The 26,556-nt window shown below is 40.8% G+C and overlaps 1 long non-coding RNA gene across 1 annotated transcript in view; it reads right to left on the reverse strand.

The window, feature by feature from the left end:
• Positions 1–222: 222 nt before the first annotated feature.
• The window catches only part of LOC147915349 (uncharacterized), a 211,251-nt gene continuing 184,917 nt past the window's right edge, over positions 223–26,556 (reverse strand). Inside the window, exon 5 of the long non-coding RNA XR_015553881.1 lies at positions 223–448. This is a non-coding gene — a long non-coding RNA (uncharacterized LOC147915349). The remainder of the gene's footprint in view (positions 449–26,556) is intronic.

The raw sequence follows: 26,556 nt of genomic DNA on the forward strand, positions 1-26,556 counted from the left end.
CGCTCACATTTCAGCCCCTTTTCCCCTCTGACCGCCGGCAGCACTGCATCCGTCCCTGCGTACTCAGCTCCACACTTAGAGGGAAGTTTCTCCCGTTCTCCTAGCCCTGAGAGAGAGCTGCAGTTGGAGGGATTTCAGACTGTGTACCCACCACGTTTCTGGAACCAGAGATCTTGCTGAGAATCACTTTTTGAAATCTGGGAACGACTTAGCTTTTCTCACCTTCAGCCTCTCTTTTCTCTAAAGTTTATTCAGAGATTGACTCAACTCCCCATCAAAATGCAGCTGTCTGAGCACTCGATGCATCACTGGAAAGTCGTAGAAATAAGTTGTAGGTCATGTGGGACTTTGTAAACGGCTCAAAGCCCCGCCACAATCATGGCAGCCGAGTGGAGCAGCTTCAGGAAGTTGAGGCCTGAGGAATTGTCGTTTATAGGCATCTCTGAACCTGGAAAAGACAAAATATGCAGATTCCCCATGTAGATTTAATTCTTGCCCCAAAGCAGCTCTGTGTGTCACAGGAAGAGGCAGAACATCAATCCAAATACAGTCATTTAAATCTCAGGCTGCATTAGTTAAAACGAGCCAAGATTTATGGCCCTTTTATACCAGAGAACCAAATCCCAATGCCTCCTGTCAGGTCTTTTCTTCTCTCTCCTTCCAAAAGTAAATATTTTGGCATTATAAAAAGTGATTTTATGGATGGTTTCTCCCCAAATCTCAGATCAAGTTGATTGTGGGATCAGCTTTTCAAACTTCTTTCAGCAAAGCGCCTCCTCAATGGCCCACCCTTGCCTCTCTCCCCCACACGCGCGTGCACGCGCGCGTATACACACACACGCGCGAGCGTGCACACACGCACACACACAGAGGTCTGCCTAACCTTGTGACTGACGACCTCCGGACTGGCCAGGGTGCCCTTTACATGTGCTGTTTTCTCCCTCTGTCATCCATTTGTTATAAGTGTATTAGGTGCCAATGTTCCAGGCACACCTAGGGGATACAGAAGTGAACCCCACCAGTGAGAATGCCTGCGCCCGGGGACCTACGTTCACAATGGCTCGTTAGGATTATCGGTGCCGTCTATTGAGCACCGACTGCATGCTGGGCTCTGCCCTAGCTCCTTTACCTGCATTATCCCTCATTCTCATAACCTCCCTGCAAGGTGAATCGTCATCCTATTGAACAGATGAAGAAGTTGAGTCTCACAGGGAATAATGAACCTGCTTAAGTGATTCAAAGCTACAGGCACCTGATACCACAGTCTTTGCTCTTTTCATGCCGTGGTGACAATCTTCCACCTGAACCAAACCAAGCAGCTTGCTTCTCTGTGAAACCTTCATGCCCCGCCTCGACGCCTAGGCCTCCTACCTATCTCCGTGCCGAGCTGAGCCACCCGCTACAGTTACCTGCTGATGCAGCTGTCCCTCCTGGGTGCTCAAGGTGCAGCCCACATCCCACTCACCACAGTGGGGTCAGTGCTCAGCACAGTCCTAGATCCAGCAAAAATAAGAGATACTGATACTAAACAAATGTTCCTTCTGGCCATCCCTAGTCCTCAAGCCTCTGCAGGGAAGCCGCCCGTCTGAGGCGGTGGAGATAGGCTCACGGTTGTATCAACAGAGACTGGAAACTTCTTTCCCCGACTTGTTCTCATTTACCATCACACTGGCAGTAAGCACCTGAAATGCTGTGTCATGCAGCTGGTAGAATGTCCTAATCAACTTAATGTGACAACGTGTCCCTGTAAAATGATACACTGTAGAAGGTGATGTAATGTAATCTGAAAACAAAGATGGCATTAGCACTATTGTTCAAGCAAGCGCCAGGCCTTTTAGCTAACTCAGGCAGCTGTTCATTTGGTTTTAAATGCCGCAGTTTTACCCTGAATGCAAAATTTATCTATATACCTCCTCTGTAAAATGATCAAATTTAGTTCTCAAAATTAAGAAATAATTCTGCTTAATAAAATGCACTTCTAAAATCTTTTCAAAACCTAGTAGCTGATGTTCTAAACCCTAATCTTCCGAGACTGCACTTTTCCTTCAAACCAATTTGCCCCTCTCCCACCGAATCACTGAATGAGGAATAATTATAGCAAATGTATCATCTAGTTAACCTGCGCTAGGCACCTGTGTGAGTGCTTCCCAAGTGTCGTTTTCTTTTAACCCTAAACTTACGGTTCAGCTTCTATTATTATCACCCTCATTTTACACGTGAGGAAATAAATCTCAGGAAGCATAAGCTGCCAAAGTCACACATCTGCTAAGTGGCAGACCCTGAATTTGAACCCAGGAAAGCTAATTCTGGAGTCCACACTTTATTTTTTAATTTCTTGTTTGCATCGATAATATATTCAGCTGGTTCAAAAACCAAACAATCTAAAAAAGCATGCTGTGAAAAGTCTCGCTCCCACTCTAGTCTCCCTGTTTTCTTTGCCCACCCCCGACCCCAACTCCAATATGCAGGTAACAACTTTTACTAGTTTCTTGCACATCCTTTTTGAGTTTCTTAATACAAATGCAAGAATGTACAAATATACGTTCCTACGTTCCTCCCTTTCTTACACAAAAGGCAGTGGGCTACACATTTTGCTTTTTCCCTGTTAATAATACACCTTGGAGATCTTTCCACATCAGTTCATAAAAAGCCTTCTTATTCTTTTATACATGCATATTCTGTCATATGGATGTGCCATAATTTCTTTAACCACTCGCATATTGATTCAATTTCGGTTGTTTCAATTTTTGCTACTTACACAATGTTGCCATGAATAGTCTTGATGTCCATCTTTTCCTATGTGTTGGTACATCTGGAGGGCAAATCTCCAGAATAGGGATTCCCAGGTCAAAAGATGTGTTTTTATTATTTTCTTAATATTGCCAAACTCCCCTCTATACTAACTGACCAATTTGCACATCTTCCTGCAGTTTGAGTAAGTGCCTGGTTTCTTACAGCCTCACCAACAACATGCACTGTTGAATGTGCTCGAGTTTCTGCCTGCTTTATAGGTGGAAAAAAGATATCTCATTGAAGCCGCATTTCTCTTATTATCAATGAGGTTGAGCACCTTCTCATACATTTAAGGCTTGTTTATTATGTTTCCTTTTCCATGAGCTGTTTTATTCATGTCCTTTGCCCATTTTTCAATTGGCTTTTTGATCTTTTTCTTAATGAAAACTGGGATATTCTTTAAACCATTTTGCTGTAGTGGCTCCCAAGTAAAAGTGAAAACAGTATTAATAAAAGTAGTTGCTGTAAATATAACATTTTGTCAAAACCGTTTTAGGTAAAACTTAAAAGACCTACCATTACTTTTGACATTAAACTCTATTCATCAAATAAAATAAATTCATATTAAATGATCTACAAACTCTAGTCTATTAGTTATTCATTAATATAATAGAGAAAAACATTTAGAGATGATAATGTTAAAAATTTGAATAATTGAGATTAAGATTCAGACCCCAAGAATTTCACTAACAACAGGTGATTGATTTATTATAACAATTCATCTGTACTCAGCTGATCAATTACCTTTTCAATAATGAGGAAATAAAGGAAAATTAAAAGCTTTTTCTTCTGTCATCATTCCTGAAGTGTTTGCAAATTATATTTAGTGTCTAGGTTTCTCTGGATTTCTAAAACACTGTGTAATTTCTTATTTCTAAAGCACTCACAAACTCATCAACAGTCCATAGACCGTCTCCTTAGAGACATGAACAGAGCAGTTGCCCTTATCAACCATCCTAACTCTTCTGACTATTTCTACCTGCAATCCCCAGAGCTCAGACAGTGGGCTATCTTGGATTGTAGGTGCTCAAAGCCATAGGAAACTCCTTTTAATTTCTACCCCTTCGTGTACCTTTAATACCAGAGTATGTTTATAGTCCCTCCCCCTTTCTCTGGCCTGGGGAAAAGCAAGGAGAATGGGTCCAGGGTATCCAGAGATTGGACTGGAACCAGAGCTCAACCAAGGGCTGCTACAAGCTCACGTACAAAGGTGATCGCTCAGGGCCATCTGCCGGATCGAGGTGCTTGATAGCTCTATGGTTATTTGGTTATAAAATCTAGCAGAGCCAGGACACTTCTCCAAAAAAGATACACTTACAGTAATATATGTAGTCATATAGTATATACTGAATGCTTCCAGGAGACAGGGCATGTGTATAGCCATAAGACTTTTGGGAGAAATTCTGAAGCCCACAGAACCCACCCAAGGATAAAAATTAAATGCCTACCAGGTGATCAGGGACTCCAGTAGATCCAGTCAGAGCAGGATTTGAATGGAAGTTTCCCTGCTGGAGTGGTTTGCTGGCTTAAGTGATATGGGACTCTTTAATTTGTGTCTTTGAGTTCATTGACTAATATGGCACAGCCACAGGATTGAAAAAAAAAAAGACGAATCGCACTCCTATAATTCTATTATATTAAAAAATAGACTCAAGCCTTTCTAATTCCTGTTCTTTGGAAGTTAAGAAATTATTTGCAAACACTCTCAAATCCATAGTGGGTGTTATGTCTATGTACATGGAGTATAGGACTAGGTTCAACTATTATATAATCCACAAACTCAATTCCCGCTGAGTCAATAAAAATTTGTAGTCAGGTTTGTTCTGTTTTCGATGGGGAGATTGTCTGTGATGAATGAAGAATGAAAATTAACCATGCACTTTTATAATTTAGTAGATAATAAAGGAAAACATTGATGTTGTCCACTAATCATTTTACCACTATGACCAACACAACAACAACAAAACCAGAAACAAAACCAGAAATATCCTTTTTGCACTTCACTTCCATGGCTAATTCTTCCCTTTAAGTCCAAAAGGCAAACCTAGCCTTTAGGGGAAGATTTCCCTTCATTTCAGATGGACCCCCACATACTGCCCTCACAATGAGGTGTCAGGCTGTAGCCTGGAAGCCCAACCAAAGGAAGGCATATTTCCCAGTGACCTGAAGACAGTAGACTAAGGCATGTCCCTTCATGACATTTATCCCAACGGCCTTGAAGCAAAAGCTCATCTTCAAGAGAGAAGCCTTTTGATCTTAGCATAGATGTAACACAAAATATGACCTCTGGGACTCTGCCTGATGGAGCCCCTGCCTCCCTCTCAGTCACTTTTCACCCCAGTCTTCCTCCCCTCTGTGCTCCAGCCACACAAGGAGGCTTCCTTCAGTTCTTCAAACACACTGTGTGCCTCCCCGCTCAGGGCCACCTGGGGACCCTCACAGGGTATCGCTGTATTTGGAATCTTCTCTTCCCTCTCTCCCCTTCCAGCAGCCTTTGCTTCAGTTGACTAACATTACTGGGATCCCAGAATACACTTTCTCTAAGAATTCTTCCTGGACTTCCAGATTTCTCCTTGTAGCACTTAAATAATTACTTGGTGTCTGAATTCCCTGCTAGAATGTGACCTCTGTAAGAGCAGAGGCATGCTTCGCCTTATGCTGCCCTGTTCTCCGCAGCCAGCACAGAGCAGGGGACACACATTTGGTGAATGAATGACGTGGGCTGTGTTGTATTTGCCCACACACTGAAATACTAGATAAATGTCTGCTGAGTGAATGAATGGAGGAATCAGTGAAAGACTGTTTAATTTAGCATTAAAAATTGAATATAAGTATTAAATAGGCTTATTTTTATCATTTAAGTTACATTCAGAGTGTTTTTCCACCATGTAGGTTGTTGGAAATTCTGTTGTGAAAAGCCACAATTCCAGGGTGACTGAAAAATTCCCCAACCCACAAGGAGCTGGCTAGGAATCCTTTACCGGTAGGTATCACTTCCCCCAGGACTGGACTCCTTTTGTGAAGTGACTCATTGTTCCCATGATCAGAGAACCTTCTCCTCTGGCCCAGTCTTGTGGTTCATTTCTGAACATCTGTGTTGATTCTTCTTTCTTTCTTTCTTTTTTTTTTTAAAATCTGTTTGGCCCACAGCGTACGAGAAATGAGAGGTGTCACATTGTGTCCTGGAGGCTAATAGAATCTGGCTGTACTGGATTACAGTTCAAAAGACCCCAGTGCTGTGGCTTCCCCTAAGAAAATACCCTTTCTCCTCTTGCCCCAGAACCCCAGGAAGCTAAAAGTAAAACTTCCAGTGTGAAAAGTCTAAGTTTAAAGGAGGAACATTTCACACACACACCCACACCCACACCCCACCCCAAAACAACTCTACACACACCCACACACACACAACATCCAAAAACAACCCTACACACACTCAATACCCATAAATAACTCTGCCACTCACCCAACACGCACACAGCACCCACAAACACTCCAACACACATACCCAATACTTATGAACAACCCTACACACACCAGACCCATACACCACACACATTTAACTTTTCTTAATCCTAAAATAAGGGTCTCATTTAAGGCCTGGCTCCTCTCTTTTCCTTCCTCCAATCTAGCCCCTACTCGGGGCTATTTGCCATTACACTGAAAGTTATTTTATTTTTGTGAGGAAGATCAGCCCTGAGCTAACATCTGCTGATCCTCCTCTTTTTGCTGAGGAAGAGTGACCCTGGGCTAACATCCGTGCCCATCTTCCTCCACTTTATATGGGACGCCATCACAGCATGGCTTGCCAAGCGGTGCGTCAGTGCGCGCCCGGGATCCGAACCTGCGAACCTCGGGCCGCCACAGCGGAGCGCGTGTGCTTAACCAGCCCCACACTGAAAGTTATTTTGATTAGGGAAGACCCAAAAACAGCGTCAGTTCTTGGGAAAAACCCAATGAAGGCAAATTTGGGGTTTGACCCTGTAGTGGTGTTTTGCTTGCTTTTGGCCCTTCTCTTGGGGACTGCGGTTGTCACTCAGCAAGTTGGCAATGGATTCTTTAGTAGTTCTGAATTCCAGTACAACTTCCCCTGTTCTCGAATTAGCCCTTTTCATCATTTTTCTTACCAAATGGTAGAATTGCCCTTCTTACCTTCTGCCTTTAAGCCCTCCTATTAGGGAAGAAGACAACCAGGGTATTAAATCACTGACAGATGAATGCCATTTAATTATTTTTCACAGGAATGCTGCATTTTAAAAGAGAATATGGTCAATGCTAGGAAAAAGCTGCATTTCATCACAGAAATGACCCTCTAAAGATAAAATTTTATTATAGGCATACCTCTGAGATATTGCAGGTTTGGTCCAGACCACGGCAATAAAGCAAATATCACAATCCAGCGAGTCACATGAATTTTTTGGTTTCCCAGTGCACACGAAAGGGTATGTTTACATCATACTGTAGTCCATGAAGTGTGCAATAGCACTATGTCTAAAAAAACAATATATGTACTTTAATTAAAAAATACCTTGTTGCTAAAAAATGCTAACCATCATCTGAGTCTTCAGCAAGTTCTAATCTTCTTGCTGGAGGAAGGTCTTGCCTCAATGTTGATGGCTGCTGACTGACGGGATGGTGGTTGCTGAAGGTTGGGGTGGCTGAGGCAATTTCTTTATCTTTTTTGGGGGGAAATAGTTCTGTTTTTTTAAAATAATTTATTTTATTGGAGTCATATTGGCTGATAACATTGTATAAATTTCAGGTATACGTTATTATGTTTCAGTTCCTGTATAGACTACAACAATAGCCTAGTTTTTATCCGTCACCATACATATGTGCCCCTTTACCCTTTTCACCCTGCCCTCACTCCTTTCCCTTCTGGTAATCATTAATCTGTTCTCCTGATCCATGTATTTATCTTCCATGTATGAGTGCAATCATACAGTGTTTGTCTGTGTCTGTCTGGATTATTTTGCTTAGCATAATACACTCAAAATCCCTCCATGTTGTTGCAAACGGGATGATTTTGTCTTTTTTATGGCTAAGTAGTATTCCATTGTATCTATATATACCATATCTTTATCCATTCATTTGTTAATGGGCACTTGGGTTACTTCCAAGTCTTGGCTACTGTGAATAATGCTGCAATGAACACAGGGATGCATAAATCTCTGAATTTTTGATTTCATGTTCTTTGGATAAATACCCAGTAATGGGATAGTGGATCATATTGTATTTCTATTTTTAATTTTTTGAGAAATCTCCATTCTGTTTTCCATAGTGTCTGCACCAGTTTGCATTCCCACTAGTAGTGTATGAGACTTTCTTTTCTCCACTTCCTCTCCAACATTTGTTATTTCTTGTCTTGTTAATTATAGTCATTCTGACAGGTGTAAGGTGATATCTCATTGTAGTTTTGATTTGCATTTCCCTAATAATTAGTGATGCTAAACATCTTGTCATATGCCTGTTGGCCATCTGTATATCTTGCTTGGAAAAATGTCTGTTCCTATCCTGCACCCATTTTTTGATCAGGTTGTTTGCTTTTTTGTTGCTGAGTTGTATGAGTTCTTTACATATTTTGAAAATTAACCCCTTCTCAGATACATGATTTGCAAATATTTTCTCCCAGTTGGTGGGTTGTCTTTTCGTTTTGTTCATGGTTTCCTTTGCCTTGCAGAAGATTTTAGTCTGATGTAGTCCCATCTGTTTATTTTTTCTTTTGTTTCCCTTGCCTGAGTAGACATGGTATCCTAAAACGTACTGCTAAGACTGATGTCAAAGAGTGTACTGCCTATATTTTCTTCTAGCTGTATTACGGTTTCAGGTCTTACCTTCAAGTCTTTAATCTATTTTAGTTAATTTCTGTGTGTGGTATAAGATAATGGTCTACTTTCATTCTTTTGCATGTGACTGTCCAGTTTTCTCAACACCATTTATTGAAGAGACTTTCCTTTCTCCATTGTACGTTCTTGGCTCCTTTGTCAAAGATTAGCTGTCCGTAGATGCGTGGCTTTATTTCTGGGCTTTCAATTCTGTTCCATTGATCTGTGTGTCTGTTTTTGTGCCCATACCATGCTGTTTTGATTACTATAGCTTTGGTATATTTTGAAGTTGGGATTGTGATGCCTCCAGCTTTGTTCTTTTTTTTCAGGATTGCTTTGACTATTTGGGGTCTTTTGTTGTTCCATATAAATTTTAGGATTCTTTGTTCTGTTTCATTCATGTCATTCTTCATGACATTGTGAAAAATGTCATTGGGATTCTGAATGGGATTGCATTGAATCTGTAGATTGCTTCGGGCAATACGGACATTTTAACTATGCTTATTCTTCCAATCCTTGAGTATGAAATATCTTTTCATTTCTTTATGTCTTCTTCAATTTCTTTCAATAATGTCTTATAGTTTTTAGTGTATAGGTCTTTCACCTCCTTGGTTAAATTTATTCCTAGATGTTTTACCCTTTCTGTTGTGATTGTAAATGGGATTGTATTCTTGATTTCTCTTTCTGCTAGTTCGTTATTAGTGTACAGAAATGCAACTGATTTTTGTAAGTTGATTTTGTACCCTGCAACTTTGCTGTAGTTGTTGATTATTTCTAATAGTTTTCTGGTGGATTCTTTAGGGCTTTCTATATATAGAATCACGTCATCTGCAAAGAGTGAGAATGTTACTTCTTCCTTATCAATTTGGATCCCTTTCATTTCTCTTTCTTACCCAATTGCTCTAGCCAAAACTTCCAGCACTATGTCGAATAAGAGTGGCAAGAGAATCGCTTCTCGGCCTTTTGGCTAAGATCAAGTGAAGAGTGGCAAGAGAGGGCAATTTTTTCTTGTTCCTGTTCTCAGAGGGATGGCTTTTAGTTTTTCACTATTGAGTATGATGCTGGCTGTGGGTTTGACATATATGGCCTTTATTATGTTGAGGTACTTTCCTTCTGTACCCGTTTTATTGATAGTTTTTCTCATAAATCGATGTTGGATCTTGTCAAATGCTTTCTCTACATCTATTGAGATGATCATGTGATTTTTATTCCTCATTTTATTAATGTGGTATATCATATTGATTGATTTGCTGATGTCAAACCATTCCTGCATCCCTGGAATAAATCCCACTTGATCATGGTGTATGATCCTTTTAAAGTATTGTTGAATTCGATTTGCTAATACATTTTGAGGATTTTTGCATCTATGTTCATCAGCAATATTGGCCTATAATTTTCCTTTTTTGTGTTGTCCTTGTCTGGTTTTGGTATCAGGGTAGTGTTGCCCTTGTAGAATGAGTTAGGCAGTGTCCCATCTTCTTCAATATTTCAGAATAGTTTGAGAACGATAGGTATTAAATCTTTTTTGAGTGTTTGGTAGAATTCACCAGAGAAGCCATCTGGTCCTGGACTTTAGTTTTTTGGGAGGTTTTTGATTACTATTTCAATCTCTTTACTTGTGATTGGTCTATTCATATTCTCTATTTCTTCTCAATTCAGTTTTGGGAGGTTGTATGAGTCTAAGAATTTATCCATTTCTTCTAGGTTATCCAATGTGTTGGCTTATAGCTTCTCATAGTATTCTCTTATAATCCTTCGTATTTCTGTGGTATATGTTGTAATTTCTCCTCTTTCATTTCTAATTTTATTTATGTGAGCCTTCTCTCTTTTTTTCTTAATGAGTCTGGCTAAGGGTTTGTCAATTTTATTTTTCTTCTCAAAGAACCAGCTCTTAGTTTCATTGATTTTTTCTTTTTCTTTTTTTTTCAGTCTCTTTCATTTATTTCTGCTCTGATTTTTATTATTTTCCTCCTCATACTGACTTTGGGCTTTGTTCTTCTTTTTCTAGTCCTTTTAAGTGTAGTTTAAGATTACATATTTCAGATTTTTCTTGTTTTTTGAGGTAGGCCTGTATTGCTGTAAATTTCCCTCTTAGTACTGCTTTTGCTGCTCCCCATAAGAGTTGGTATGTTGTGTTTTCGTTTTCATTTGTCCTCCACTACCACCTCACCACCAGGGTTCTCAAGCAGGCTGGGCTGCTCCCACCCCTACTCATGGTCACGCTGGCCACTGTGTGAGGATCTGCAACCTAGATCACTGCAGCCAGGGAGGGGGAGGGGCCACTTCCCTACTTCCACTGCTTCCGAAGGGTCCAGTCCACCCACCGTCAGATATATAGCTGCATGGATCTCTCAGGCATCCTGTTGTGCTGTGTAGGGAATCCTCTGTTGGTTAATCAATGTCCATTTAGTTGTAACTTAGAGGAAAGAGACAAAGGGAACAATTCTCTCCACCATGATGCTGATATCACCCAGCAATTTCTTAAAATAAGACCACAATTAAGTTTGCTGCATCGATTGACACTTCCTTATACAAACAATTTCTCTGCAGCATGCAGTGCTGTTTAATAGCATTTTACCTACAGTAGAATGTCTTTCTAAATTGGAGTCAATCCTCTCAAACTCTGTGGCTGCTTTATCAACTAAGTTTACGTAATATTCTAAATCTTTTGTTGACATTTCAACAATTTTCACAGCATCTTCACCAGGAGTAGATTCCATCTCAAGAAACCACTTTCTTTGTTCATCCATAAGAAGCAACTCCTCATCCGTGAAATTTTTATCATGAGATTGCAGCAATTCAGTCACATCTTTAGGCTCCACTTCTAATTCTAGTTCTCTTGCTATATCCACCACATCTGCGGTTACCTCCTCCACTGAAGTCTTGAACCCCTCAAAGTCATCCATGAGAGTTGAGATCAACTTCCTCCAAACTCTTATTAATGTTGACATTTTGACCTCTTTCTATGAATTACAAATGTTCTTAATGGCATCTAGAATGCTGAATCCTTTCCAGGAATTTTCAATTTCCTTTGCCCAGATCCATCAGAGGAATCACTATCTATGGCAACTATAGCCTTATGAAATGTACTTCTTAAATAATAAGATTTGAAAGCCAAAATTACTTCTTGATTCATGGGCTGCAGAATGGAAACAACACTAATCTCGTACATCTCCATCACAGCTCTTGGGTGACCAGGTGCATTGTGTGAGCAGTAGTATATTGAAAGGAACCTTTTTTTCTCAGCAGTAGGTCTCAACAGTGGGCTTAAAATATTCAGTAAACCATGTTGTAAACAGATGTGCTGTCACCAGGCTTTGTTGTTCCATTTATAGAGCATAGGCAGAGTAGATTTTGCATAATTCTTAAGGGACCTAGGAATTCAGAGTGGTAAATGAGCATTGGCTTCAACTTAAAGTCACCAGCTGCATTAGCCTCTAATATGAGTCAGCCTGTCCTTTGAAGCTTTGAAGCCAGGCACTGACTTCTCCTCTCTAGCTATGGAAGTCTTAGATGGCACCTTCTTCCAATATAAGACTGCTTCATCTATATTGAAAATCTGTCATTTAGTGTAGCCGCCTTCATTAATTGTCTTAGCTAGATCTTCTGGATAACTTGCTGCAGCTTCCACATCAGCACTTGCCGCTTCATCTTGCACTTTTATGTTACAGAGATGGCTTCTTTCCTTAAACCTCATGAACCCATCTCTGCTAGCTTCAACCTTTTCTTCTGCAGCTTCCTCACCTCTCTCAGCCTTCATAGAACTGAAGAGAGTTAGGGTCTTGCTCTGGATTAGGCTTTGGCTTAAGGAAATGTTGTGGCCGGTTTGATCTTCTATCCAGGCGACTAACTTTCTCCACATCAGCAATTAGGCTGTTTCCCTTTCTTATCATCTGTGCGTTCACTGGAGTAGTACTTTTAATTTCCTTCAAGAGCTTTTCTTTTGCATTCACAACTTGGCTAACTGTTTGGCATGAAAGGCCTAGATTTTGGCCTAGCTTGGCTTTCAACATGCCTTCCTCACAAAGCTTAATCATTTCTAGCTTTTGATGTAAAGCGAGAGATGCAACTCTTCCTTTCACTTGAACTCTTAGAGGCCATTGTAGGGTTATTAATTGGCATAACTTCAATATTGTTATGTCTCAAGGAATAGGGAGGCCCAAGGGGAGGGAGACACGGGGTGGGGGGTGGGGAGTGGCTGGTAGATATGTGGAGCAGTCAGAACACACGTGTTTATCAATTAAGTTTGCTGTCTTATATGGACGTGGTTCGTGGTGCCCCAAAACAATTACAATAGTAACATCAAAGATCACTGATTACAGATCACCATAACAAATATAATAATAATGCAAAAGTTTGAAATATTGGGAGAATTACCAAAATGTGACACAGAGACATGAAATGAGAAAATGCTATTGGAAAAAATGGTGCTGATAGACTTGCTCAATGCAAGACTGCTACAAACCTTCAATTTATAAAAAACACAATTTATCTGCAAAGAGCAATGAAGTAAAGCACGATAAAATGAGGTATGCCTGTATTGTGGTGTCTGAGTGGGGAGACATATATAATTTATTACTGGCCATTCCTCCCTATAGCCCTACCTAGGGACATGAGACAATGAGAATGTGAATCTAAGAGATTCCCCTCTGGCCCCAGCTGCCCGGGACACACTGGCATGTGATTCAGTATGACTCTTGGCATCTCCAGGGCCTGACAAACAGAAGATAATTTAGATAAGCCCTGCAGGTGGGATAGTGATGTAGAATTGTGCTGGCTCTCCATTCAGGGACAGAGAGCTCCTAGGACCAGCTGAGGCGGTGGCCTCCATGGGCCATCCCATTAGGCATTCTGCATTGGAAAGGTCTCAAGGATTGTGTTCTAAATAGACAATTTTATAGCAGCACCACTTTGATTCACATGGCACTAATTACCACAGTGATGAACACAGCTAGAAGCTAACCTTGCAAACATCTCATTGAAGCATCTAAGGAGCTTTCCCATGCGTAAAAGTGGGATGAAAATACTGGGCAGCCTTGTTACCACAAAGCACTTTTCAAGTATAAAGAGAGGGGTAAAAGTTCCACCCCTTCAGAATCACCATGTGACATGCCTAAAACAATAGCATAAATGAGGACATTTAATGCATCAGCTGTAGAGGCCAAATGGACAGCAACAGTTTACTAACATCTTCTGAATAAAACTTTCTGTTTTATCCAACTGACTGTCTAGAGAAGCCCTGTTTCTGCATGGTGCATGATGGATCGTGTGATTCTATTTCCTGTGACTAGACATAAAGAAGGACAGAGTTAAAGTTGCCATGCACACATCTATCCCTCACATGTTCTCTAAATATATTGGATCTGACCCACTTTATCTCCAATTTGTCAGGTCCTGGCAGTGCTAAAGACTTGAGATCTGTTGACTTCTGGCCTTCCTGCTTTGTTCTCCCAAAGGGACGGGAAAAGGAGCCCTTGCTGACTGGCAAGGCCTCCAGTGGTCTGTGGGCAGACATTCGTGGTCCAAAACATCCCTACCCAGGAAGGCCCGGCCCTGGAGAAAGAGATGTCCAATCTACTAACCTCAAGGAAGGAACTCTTTCTTCAATTTTTTTCCACTTCCAAATTTTGACTTCAGGTAGCTTGCTTCTTTAAATATCAATGACAGCCGACTATTCTTGAGCACCTACTGTGTGCGGGTGTCTGCTGGGCATTTTGCATTCTTGTCTTCTAAAATCCCAGCTTCCTCTCTAGGCTTCTCCCTACCTGTCTCCCTCCCTCCCTCTCCCTCAGCCACGCTGACCCTCAAACATGCCCGGCCTGGCCCACTCTGCACTTGCTATTTCCTTTGCCTGATTCTTTTGCCCTTTTGCTATTTCCCTCCCTCCTTTCCTCCTTTCCTTGAGAAATTTACTTAAAAGTCACCTTCTCAGGCTACAGTATCTGAAATTTCTACCCAATCCGCATGTCCAGGGCACCCCACAGCACATGCACAGTTTATAACCACCCCCATTCACAGCTTTTTTTTTTCCTCCTAAGAGTTTCCACTCCTAGCGTAGCATATGCTTTGCTCACTAATTTTATTTATTGCCTGTCTCTTTCTCTCAACGCTAAGCTCTGGGCAAAGAGCCTCGTCTATTTGCTCTCTGCCATATTGCCGGGCCTGGGGCAGTGCTGGCCCACAGAAGGTGCTCAGCAGATGGGAGTGGGATCCATCGCTGAGCGGCACCTGCCTCCCTGGGCGTTATTATTCCCATTTATCCAGTGAACACTCTTGATCTCAGAGTTTGAATGATATGCCCAAGGGTACATGGTTGCAAGGTGGAGCCAGCTCTGCCCAACCCCAGGACTGAGCTCCTCACCAGCCCTCCTGCCACACACAGTCCTCCCTGCCTGTTCGGTCCTGGGATGATTCTGTCACATAACCTCAAAGAGCACATGTGCAGGAGGATGTGAGCATGAGGAGAGAAGTCTGGCTGTCCAGTGTGGGTCAGCCTTGACTCCACTAGGTATTGACAGTCCTCAACTATATTACATAATGATAATAACAGTGTATTTCCTCTGTGTAGTGATTCCTAAGTCACACAGCACAGTCGCACGCGTTCTCATTTGATCACCATGCAAACTGGTGAGCGAGTCCTGAAAGGTACTTTCTGCATGAGGACACACGTGATTTATCCAATCTTCTGATGAGGAGGGATCCCAACAAAATGGAAAGCTGGTCTGCTTTTCCCAGCCCCACTCTGTTGTATCTCTCCACACTGGGTACTTAGCTGGCTCGTCCGCTCTGGCCCGAGCATTGTTGTTCAGAACGACGCTCACCAGTGCTCTCCACTTCTCACTGCATTCCAGGAAGGCAGCAAAATCTACTGTGCAGAACCACAGAACAAGGCACTGGGCACTGGCTGCTCCCCTGCCCTGCAGGGGGCTCAGTGGATTGGAGCCTGTAGCACGGGAGAGGGGGGTCTGCCCCCTCATTTGCTTGTACACAGTCAGCCTACTTCATTTCTTTTTAAAATTTCTATTATGGAAAGTTTAAAACTCAAACAAAAGTAGAGAGTATTGTATAATATATTCCCATGTGCTATCACCTATCTTCGACAATAAATGCCTCATAGCTAATTTTATTTTTTTGTATTCCTGACCTCACTTACTTATACTTTCTGGATTATTTTGAAGAAAATTCCAGGAATCACATTATTTTTTCTGTAACTTTTCAAAAATATGTATCACCAAAAAGCCTGGACTACGCTTTTTAAAATAACCACAATTCCATCACCACACAAAGCATTCCTATTTCTTTAATGTCAACAAGTATCCTATGTTTTCACATTTCCTCAACTGTCTCATGAATTTTTAAAAATTTGTTTGCTTGAATTGAGGATCCAAACAAGGTCCATACTTTGTAATTGGTTAATAGGTCACTTAAGTCTCTCAATCTAGGTTTATTCTACATCTCATTTTTCCCCCGAAATTTTCTCGTTGTTGTCGTTGAAGAAGAAAATGGGTCCCGTCTGAACTTTTCTGATTGCATCCCTATGTTCTTCTATCCCTTTTATTTTCTCCAAATTGGTAGTTCTGTCTAGAAGCTTGGCCACATGCAGTCTCAGTGTCTTCAGCAAGGACGCTTCATGGGTGGTGCTGCATGTGTGCTTGCACTGGGAGCCACATACTGTCTGTTTGTCCCTCCTTTGTGATGGTTCCTGCCTAGATTCTACATTAGTCTTAGCTCATAATATGGAAGGAAGGAAGGAAGGAAGGGAGAGAGGGAGGAAGCAGGGGATAACTAAGCAGATAAATGAACAAATCCAGTACAGCCTATGACATATCCCTGTTCGCCCACTCTTACATGAATCCAAATTGGACTGCACTTGAGTTATGATGTGTTGGGGTGGGGTGGTTAAAAACTTCACTGGTTGTCTCTACAGCTCACTCTCTTGACAAGCCCCATCCATCAGGCTCTTCTGTTCTTTTTTTGTGCCACTTCTGAGAGCGTTGGCAAAAAAGTGTGGGCTTTTGCTTACAACAATCCAAGTTCAAATTCTATACTGCCATTTATTGACCATGAGACTTGTCTAGGAGACCATTTCCTCTAAACAGTGGTTCTCAACCAGGATGATTGTATCCCCCAGGGGACACTTGGCAATGTCTGGTGATATTGGTTGTCACAAAGGGGGTTGCTATCGACATCTAGTGGATAGAGGCCAGGGATATTGCTCAACACCCTGCAATGCACAGACAGGCCCCTACAACACTGGCTCCAAATGTCAGTAGTACTGAGGTAGGGAAACCCTACTTTATAAACTGTGAAAATTTCTACCTTGCTGGTTTGTTGGGAAGATTCATTGAGATAAGGTTACCCCCAAACAAGCAGACAAGTGTGTTAGCCTCCTTCCTTTCTCGGTAAACCAGTATGGTGAAGTCCTCATTTTAGCTCAAGATCAGATGCTGAGTTCATGCCAGGAGTAGAACTGGGACTCCTATTGTGATCGTAGCGGGTCAGGGGACAGGGGATCTTGTCCTGGCCTAGCCGCCAGCTGGCTGAGTGACCTTTCTGGTATGCTTTACTCCTCTCTGGGCCTCAGTTTCTTCATCAGTAAGATGAGATGGACTCTGAAGATCATTTTGTCCCTCTCAGTTCTAAGACTCTTTGAGTCTGATTTCATTCCTCTCTTGGAAAGGTCTGGCTAGTTTTTGTAGATGCCAGACGTGAATTAAGTGGGGATATGATGAGAATCAACACCCGCATACCGTTTAAGGCTTTATAAGTGGCACTAATCTCAATCCTTAGGGAGGAAATATTATTTGTGATTTATTTTTTTGAGTGGGATGAGGACAGTTTCAGAAGCTTCTAGTTGGTCTTCTGTGGAATCTTAGACCACTAGCAAAAAGAGATATGTGGGGGTTATCCCAACTACTAAGTATGCCTACTCCAATTATACATTTAGGAACCAAAGATATGACTGTGACAACCCATGGACTCAGTGAACTCACTGTGAGTCAGACCTAAACCATAACTTCATTTACACCCAAGCCCCTAGGGCACCCCACTCTAAAATGAGGGCCATGGTGACACTTTGGGTTCTGGAGGCCAATATCAACTCCAACCCTGTGTACAACACTCCTCAAAATGTTTGAGTATTCTCCTTTCTCCAGTAGTGATTACCCAAGTAAATGGTCATAGGTCCATTTGAGGAAGGACTAGGGGAATCACTACCATATACACATGATGTGGTATCGCCTGGTGCTTCCTCATAAACACCCAGCTTCTCTTTCAAGTCAATGGGTTCCAAGTCTGAGAATTTTCCCAGTTCCAGAAACTGAGCAAAAGATCATGACTTGGTTATAGAAGTTAAGCAATACCTTTGTTGGCTGCCCATCTATCTTTCCCTAAAAACATTGTGTTTAGAGAAGGAGTACTTCACCAAAGAGATTGAAACTTTAAAAAAGAACCAAACAGAAATTCTGGAGCTGAATAACTCAATGAATGAGGTGAAGAATAAAGTAAAAAGCATTGGAAATAGAGCAGACCATATAGAAGAGAGAATTAGCAAGCTCGAAGACAGAAATCTAGAAATGACTCAGGCAGAAGATGAGAGAGAACTAAGATTTTTTTAAAAATAGAGAAATTCTATAAGAAATACCTGACTCAATTAGGAAAAGCAATATAGAAAATATGTGTATCCCAGAAGGAGAAGAGAAGGGAGCAGAGAGCTTATTTAAAGAAATAATAACTGAGAACTTCCCAAACCTGGTAAAGGAACTGCATATACAAGTACATGTAAGTACAAGTACATATAAGTACATACAAGCCAATAGAACACCTAATTATCTTAACACAAAAAGACCTTCTCCAAGGCAAATTATATTAAAATTGTCAAAAGTCAATGACAAAGAAAAAATATTAAGAGTGGCCAGGAAGGAAAAAAACAATAACCTACAAAGGAACTCTCACTAGGCTATCAGCGGATTTCTCAGAAGAAACTCTGCAGCCAAGAGAGAGTGGAAGGATATATTCAAAATATTGAAAGACAAAAACTGTTAGCCAAGAATACTCTATCCAGCAGTTATCTTTCAAACATGAAGGAGAAAATATGGCTTTCCCAGACAAACAAAAGCTTAGGGAGTTCATTGCCACTAGACACGCCTTACCAGAAATCTTGAAAAGAGCTCTCCTACCTGAAGCAGAAAGGCAAAGGTATAAAAAGCTGTAAGCAAGGTGACAAATAGACAGAATCAGAGATTTGCAGCTCTATGTCAGAATACATTAATAAACACTTAATTATAACATAATAGGAAAGAAAGCATTAAAAATAACTATAAACGTTTCAATTTGGCAACAAACTCACAGTACGAAAAGTAATAATGTGTGACAACAAAAATATAGAAGGGGAAGAGGAAAAGAGTAGAACTTGAATAGGCAAATGGAGATAAGATGCAATCAGCAGAAAAAGGACCATATGAGATCTTTTATACAAACTTCATGGTAACCACAAAACAAAAATTCAGAGCACAGTCATGAAACATAAAAAAAGAGGAAACTGAGAAACATGTAACAGAAAACCCCCAAACTGAAATGGCAGACAGAAACACAAAGAAAAAGAAACAATGGAAATATAGAAAGAATCAGAAAACAAATAATATAGACCCAGAGAACAAAAGATAAAATGGCAGTACTAAGCCCACATCTACCAATAATCACTCAAAATGTAATGGATTGAATTCACCCATCAAAAGACACAGAGTGGCTGGATAAATTAAAAAAACAAGACCCAACATTATGCTGCCTACAAGAGACCCATCTCAGCTCTAAAGATAAACATAGGCTCAGAGTGAAGGGATGGAAAATGATGCTCTGAGCAAATGGCAACCAAAAGAAAGTGAATGTAGTCGTATTTATATAAGACAAAATAGACTTCAAGCCAGAAAAGAAAACAAGAGACAAAGATGGACATTATATAATGATAAAAGGGACAATCCACCAAGAACACATAACATTTATTAATAAATATGCACCTAACACAGGAGCACCAAAGTATATAAAGCAACTATTAACAGACCTAAAAGGAGAAATTGACAGCAACACAATAATAGTAGGGGCCAACATTACCCTGACATTACTCAAACCAAACAAGGAAAACACAAAAAAGGAAAATTACAGGCCAATATCGCTGATGAATATAGATGCAAAAATACTCGTCAAAATATTAGCAAATCAAATAAAACAATACATTAAAAGGATTATACACCACGATCAAGTGCAATTTATTCCAGGGACACCTGGATGGTTCAAAATCTGCAAATCAATCAATGTGATACACCACATTAATAAAATGAAGAATAAAAATCACATGATCATCTCAATAGATACAGAGAAAGCATTTGACAAGATTCAACATCCATTTGTGATAAAAACTCTGAATAAAATGGGTATAGAAGGAAAGTACCTCAAGACAATACAGACCATATATGACAAACCTACAGCTAACAATATACTCAACGGTGAAAAACTGAAAGCCATCCCTCTGAGAACAGGAACAAGAGAAGGATGTCCACTGTCACCACTCATTCAACACAGTATTGGATGTCCTAGCCAGAGCAATTAGGAAAGAAAAGGGATCCAAATTGGAAAGGAAGAGGTAAAACTGTCACTATTTGTGGATGATGTGATTTTATATATAAAAAACCCTAAAGAACCCCTAGAAAAGCATTAGAAATAATTAAAGAATACAGTAAAGTTTCAGGGTACAAAATCAACATACAAAAATCAGTTGTATTTCTATATACTAACAATGAACTAGCAGAAAGAGAAATCAAGAATACAATCCCATGTACAATCTCAACAAAAAAAAATGAAATATCTAGGAATAAATTTAACCAAGGATGTGAAAGATCTATACACAGAAAAATATAAGACATTATTAAAAGAAATTGAAGAAGACATAAAGAAATGAAAATATATTCCATGCTCATTGACTGGAAAAATAAATATAGTTAAAATATCCATATTACCTAAAGCAATCTACAGATTCAATGCAATCATAGTCAGAATCCCAATGACATTTTTCATGGAACTAGAACAAAGAATCCTAAAATTTATATGGAAGAACAAAAGACTCCAAATGGCCAAAGCAATCCTGAGAAAAAAAGAACAAAACTGGGGGTATCACGCTCCCTGAATTCAAAATATACTGCAATGCTATAGTAATAAAAACAGCATGGTACTGGCAGAAAACAGACACACAGATCAAGGGAACAGAATTGAGATCCCAGAAATAAAGCTACACATCTATGGACAGCTAATTTTCAACAAAGAGACCAAGAACATACAATGAAGACAGGAAAATCTCTTTAATAAATGGTCTTGAGAAAAATGGACAGCTACATGGAAAAGAGTGAAAGTAGAACATTATCTTACACCATACACAAAAATTAACTCAAAATGGATTAAAGACTTGAATGTAAGACATGAAACCGTAAAACTCCTAGAAGAAAACACAGGCAGTACACTCTTTGACATCGGTCTCAGCAGCATCTTTTTGAATACGTCTCCTGAGGCAAGGGAAGCAAAAGGAGAAATAAACAAATGGACTGCACCAGACTAAAAACCTTCTGCACAGCAAACGAAACTGTGAACAAATCAAAAAGACAACTTACCAATTGAGAGAAGATATTTGCAAATCATATATCCAGTAAGGGATTAATATCCAAAATACGTAAAGAATTCATACAACTTAACAACAAAAAAACAAACAACCCAGTCAAAAAATGGGTGAAGGGGGCTGGCCCAGTGGCACAAGCGGTTAAGTGCATGCGCTCCGCTGTGGAGGCCCGGGGTTCGTCGGTTCGGATCCTGGGCGTGCACTGATGCACCGCTTGGCAAGCCATGCTGTGGCGGCATCCCATATAAAGTGGAGGAAGATGGGCATGGATGTTAGCCCAGGGCCAGTCTTCCTCAGCAAAAAAAAAGAGGAGGATTGGCAGATGTTAGCACAGGGCTGATATTCCTCACAAAAAAAAAAAAAAAATGAGCGAAAGATATGAACAGAAATTTTTCCAAACAAGATATACAGATGGCCAACAGGCACACAAAAAGATGTTCAACAGCACTAATTATTAGGGAAATGCAAATCAAAACTACAATGAGATATCACTTCACACCTGTCAGAATGGCTATTATTAAAAAGACAAGAAATAATAAGTGTTGGAGAGGATGTGGAGAAAAGAGAACCTTCGCACATCGCTGGTAGTTTTGTAAATTGGTGCAGCCACTATACAAAACAGTATGGAGATTCCTCAAAATGTTAAAAATAGAACTACCATATGATCCAGCTATACCACTTCTGGATATTTATCCAAAGAACATGAAAACACTAATTTGAAAGATATTTGCACTATTTTCATTGCAGCATTATTCACAACAGCCAAGACCTGGAAGCAACGTAAGTGCCCATCAACAGATGAATGGATAAAGAAGATGTGGTATATACATACAATGGAATACTACTTAGCCATAAAAAAGATGAAATCTTGCCATTTGCAACAACATAGATGGACCTTGAGGGTATTATGCTAAGCAAAATAAGTCAGGGAAAGACAATTACCATATGACTTCACTCATACGTGAAGATAAACAAACAAACACGTAGATATGGAGAACAGATTGGTGGTTACCAGTGGGGAAGGTGGGCGGAAGGGCAAAATGGGTAAATGGGCATATGTGTATGGTGACACATGGCAACTAGACTTTTGGTGGTGAACACGATGTAGCCTATACAGGAGTGGAAATATAACGATGGACATCTGAAATTTATATAACGTTACAAACCAATGTGACCTCAATAAAAAATAATAATAATAAAATAAATAAATAAATAAAAGACCATTGTGATGAGGACCTCCAGGAAGGAACTACACTGACTTGCTGCTTGTTCTAGTAATTGTGTCCACCTTGCTCCTGACAGCTAAGCACCACCAATTCACCTTTATTAATTCAGGACCCTATCATCCCCATTGCTATCAGGGACCCAGTTCTGTAACTAGCCCCATGGCCACTCTCAGCCCTGGGTGATAGAGAACAGTAACTACTGAGTTTCTCAGTGATGCTGATGCCCTCTCGCCAGTGCATTCCTTATTGCTCTGGAAACTGAAGACTCTTTTGGTGCCTTCTGCAGAACACAGTTAATGGGTGCATTTTCCAGGCTTATACGTAAAGGCCCAATTCTATGGGTTTTTTGATCCCTTTCTCCACTATCTGCCACGGCAGTCTGGCACTTCTACTTCACTTTGTGTGGACTATTCCTTTGTACAAGCTTCCATTAGTCACTGTTGTAGCCTTTGGACACTTTCTCTCTGGCTCCATGGTATGGCAGGGTCACATGTTCCTTCACTGTAGAGTCCCTTTCCCCGCCTAGCAGGCTAGAACTTCTCCAGCTGGGTTCTACTGTGACCTGACCCTAATTATTTGTCTGGTCACCAGGAAGGGAGATAAATGCTGAGGGGCCTGTATGTTGTATCGCAAGGCATAGGCCTCTGTATTGTCTTCAAGCAAATGAGAGATCATGAGCCTTTAACAGGGAAAAGCAGGTCACTCCTGAAGACCTGGAGGGTTCAGGAGAATCTGGGATTCTGACGTTCTTGAGTCTCAATCCAGATGTCTCCATTCCAAGTCAGGGACTTGCTTTCTTCCCAAGTATAGGTCACAATTTCTTGGTTTTTTTGTATGTCTTGTAATTTTCGTTGACTATTGGACATTTTACATAATACATGGTAGGAATTTAAGATTGTGATTTTTCCCAAGGGAATAGTTGTTTTTGTTATTGTTTTTTGTTTACTTGTTAAGTAACCTGCTGAGACTATGTCATCCACATTATAAAGCCACTGATGTCTACTGAGTATTTTTTTCTTTCCTTTGATTTTTTTTTTCTTTTTGTGAGGAAGATCAGCCTTGAGCTAACATCCAATGCCAATCCTCCTCTTTCTGCTGAGGAAGATTGGCCCTGGGCTAACATCCTTGCCCATCTTCCTCTACTTTATACAGGATGCGGCCACAGCATAGCTTGACAAGTGGAGCGTCTATGCATGCCTAGGATCCGAACGCATGAACCCTGAGCCACCAAAGCAGGGCATGTGCACTTAACCGCTACGTCACCGGGCCGGCCCTTTTCTTTGATTTTTTTTTTTTTTAAGCCTGGATTCCTAGCAGTTGCCCATGTGTCTGCATAGCTTCGTGATCAGAGGAAGACTGATTAGTATTTATGATGATTCACCTCAACTAGTATGGCTTCCATTCTATGCTGATGCTTGGGTGTGTGAGTTGGGGAGCACATTCAAAGTTCAGGCCATCTGCAAGATTTCCCAGCTTTTTCTTTCTGCAGAGCCCTCTTCTTTCTCCTACATGTGTGCACCCAGGCTCTATTGAACAGGGATGTGTGGGTGGCCTTAGGCCACTCTGGTCTCCTCTGCCCATGTGCACAGCCTTTGGTCAAACCTGGATATGTGGAGAGCTTATTAAGCCCACTATGGCTGTTTCGTCTCTTGGAATTCCACATTAAATACCCAGCTAGTCCCCCAGCCCATTGCTTGCCTTGCTTCTCCTGAGACTACCACTTTCATTGACAATACTCAGAATCAAGCAACCCCCTCCAGCAGTGCCTGCCCCACCAGGTTTGAACAACCTCTCTGGCAGGCTGGGAGGGGGACTTGATCAATTTCTAGACTACTAAAATGATTGTTTTGATAGTTTTGTTCAACACAATAGCTGTTTAGGGGGCAAAGGATTCATCAACAGCCTCATTTTGCTGTGCTGGAAGTGAGTCTTCCAAAGTATTTTTATCATCCTTTGACTAACAGTAATGCCCACTCTGAGTAGAATAACAAGCAGAGTTGAATTCTGAGTCAGCTTGCATGGTTTACAGTCACATTCAGTTCTCCCTGGCCCACAAAGCAGGTCTGACAATGGAAGAAAAGGCCTACTGAATTTGGTGGTTTTGAAGGACGTCAGGGGCTATGACTCCATGTTCATCCCTCAGGCCTGGTGGCCTTCAGGACGGATGTGGCCGACAGCAGATGCCTGGCAGTGGTCTTGACTGAGCTGTGAGTTTCCCCATGGTTCCTGTCCTGAGGCCAGATTGACAAGTAAGACTGGTTTCAGGCCTCATTCTAGCAGGATGGATGCAACACCAACCTCAGCATCTCCCTGTCAGTCCAGTTGGGGCTCCCACTTTCTGCTCTCAGCCATCAGTGCTTGCGCCATCGCCCTGAGAACACGGCGTCAGACGTGAGGGCCTGACCTTGCAACAGGCCACAGAGTTTCCAGCTAAGACCCCGTCAGAAGAGTGGAGGGTCTAAACATTACAGGACAACTTTTGATCAGAAGTAGAAATCACAAGCAGAACATTTCTTTAGCAAGTTGTGCTGGCCATCCCCGAGCCATGAATGATCGTCTATTATGTAATAAAGGAGTCAATGTCTCACCTAAACACAGCACGAGTTAGCTTCTACTCTTCTTACGGGGAAAAGTGATAATAGTATTCTGTACAAAAATGTTCAAATGTGGACTGAGAGCTACCTTACCTTTGTAATCCCAACCCCCAAAGTAAGCTAATCATAAATAGAATTTTTTAAACACCGATAGAGCACAGAGAATATATTGGTGGCTCTCAATGTGGCTCAGTTAACTAAAGTCCTCCTGATTTTTTTAACTTAAAAATTATTTATTAATTTACATTATCACTTACTATCTTGTTTGAAATATCATTAAAATCACTCAATAGTTTTACACTTTTATCCAGTGCAACTCTGTAGCTTATTAATTATTTGCCAATTCTTTTTGTTTGAACTCTTAAACAGATACCATGGAGGATCATAAAACAAAAATTGTTCTAAATGTTTATTTAAAATATCTTTATTAACAATACCTGTGAAGTTCCTAATTAATACAAACATGGGTCAAACTAATAATGGATCAAAACTTTAACTATTACCCTTGGTGACTTTTCACTGTGTAAAAAATAGCATTTTATAATTTAAATTGAAAAATTAAGACATTTTGCTTTTGATGTTGATTGCAACTGTCAAGAATTATAACTTATAATTCATTTAAATAGATTTGAGGTACATAAATCAATTATCTCTTTCGAAATGCTACATTGTTAATAAATGAATATCAAGCTTGTATACAGCTATGTACAGGAAGGAGAAAAAATATTTATATTCATGGATACTAATGAATAGATAGATATAGTAGTACCCTCCCTCCTATACACCGTCATTCACATAGCTATTTCCTACGGACTTTAAGCTAAGGAAAAAGATGATGTTGGCCATTAAGATAAATTTCAGTTTTATCAAAACAGTCCAGTAGTGGAACGCTCGGCAAAGCCCTGACTGAGCTGGGCTGGTAAGACGGATCGATGGACATGAGACATGTAGGGCAGCTGAGAAGCAACACAGGGACTGGTAGCAGTCACCAGGCTCCCACGGAAGGCTGGGTGGTGCAGATGGGGCCTGGGGGCTGAAGCAGGCGTGCAGGCCACAAGCAGGAGGGGGGCTTCTCTGCTCAGTTCTTGTTTGCTCCACCCCTGATCTGAGGGTCAGTAATGGCAAAATTAAAAACCTGTCCCACACTGTAAAGAAATTCTGTAAACTCAGGATTATCGTGTCGAATGGTGATGACATGTCTCCCATTGTCTAAAAACATTCTAATGGATGGAACTTAGCAAATATTGCTAAGAACAGTACCAGCCAGGCTCACCTGCAGCTTCTGGGACGTGTTATGACTCGCTGCTGTGGAGTGCTTCTCAAACAGTTAACTTAGAGAGCCGCTGAGCATGTCGAAGACAAGACGCAATTTACCCCTCACTTAAAGAACAATGATTGCTATCAAATACAGGAGATATTTAAAACCAACAAGCCAACCAAACACCCCATCCCCTCACTCA

This window comes from Ceratotherium simum, chromosome 13 (assembly GCF_057802395.1).
Source record: "Ceratotherium simum simum isolate JZ-2026a chromosome 13, ASM5780239v1, whole genome shotgun sequence".
Classification (NCBI taxonomy): Eukaryota; Metazoa; Chordata; class Mammalia; order Perissodactyla; family Rhinocerotidae; genus Ceratotherium; species Ceratotherium simum.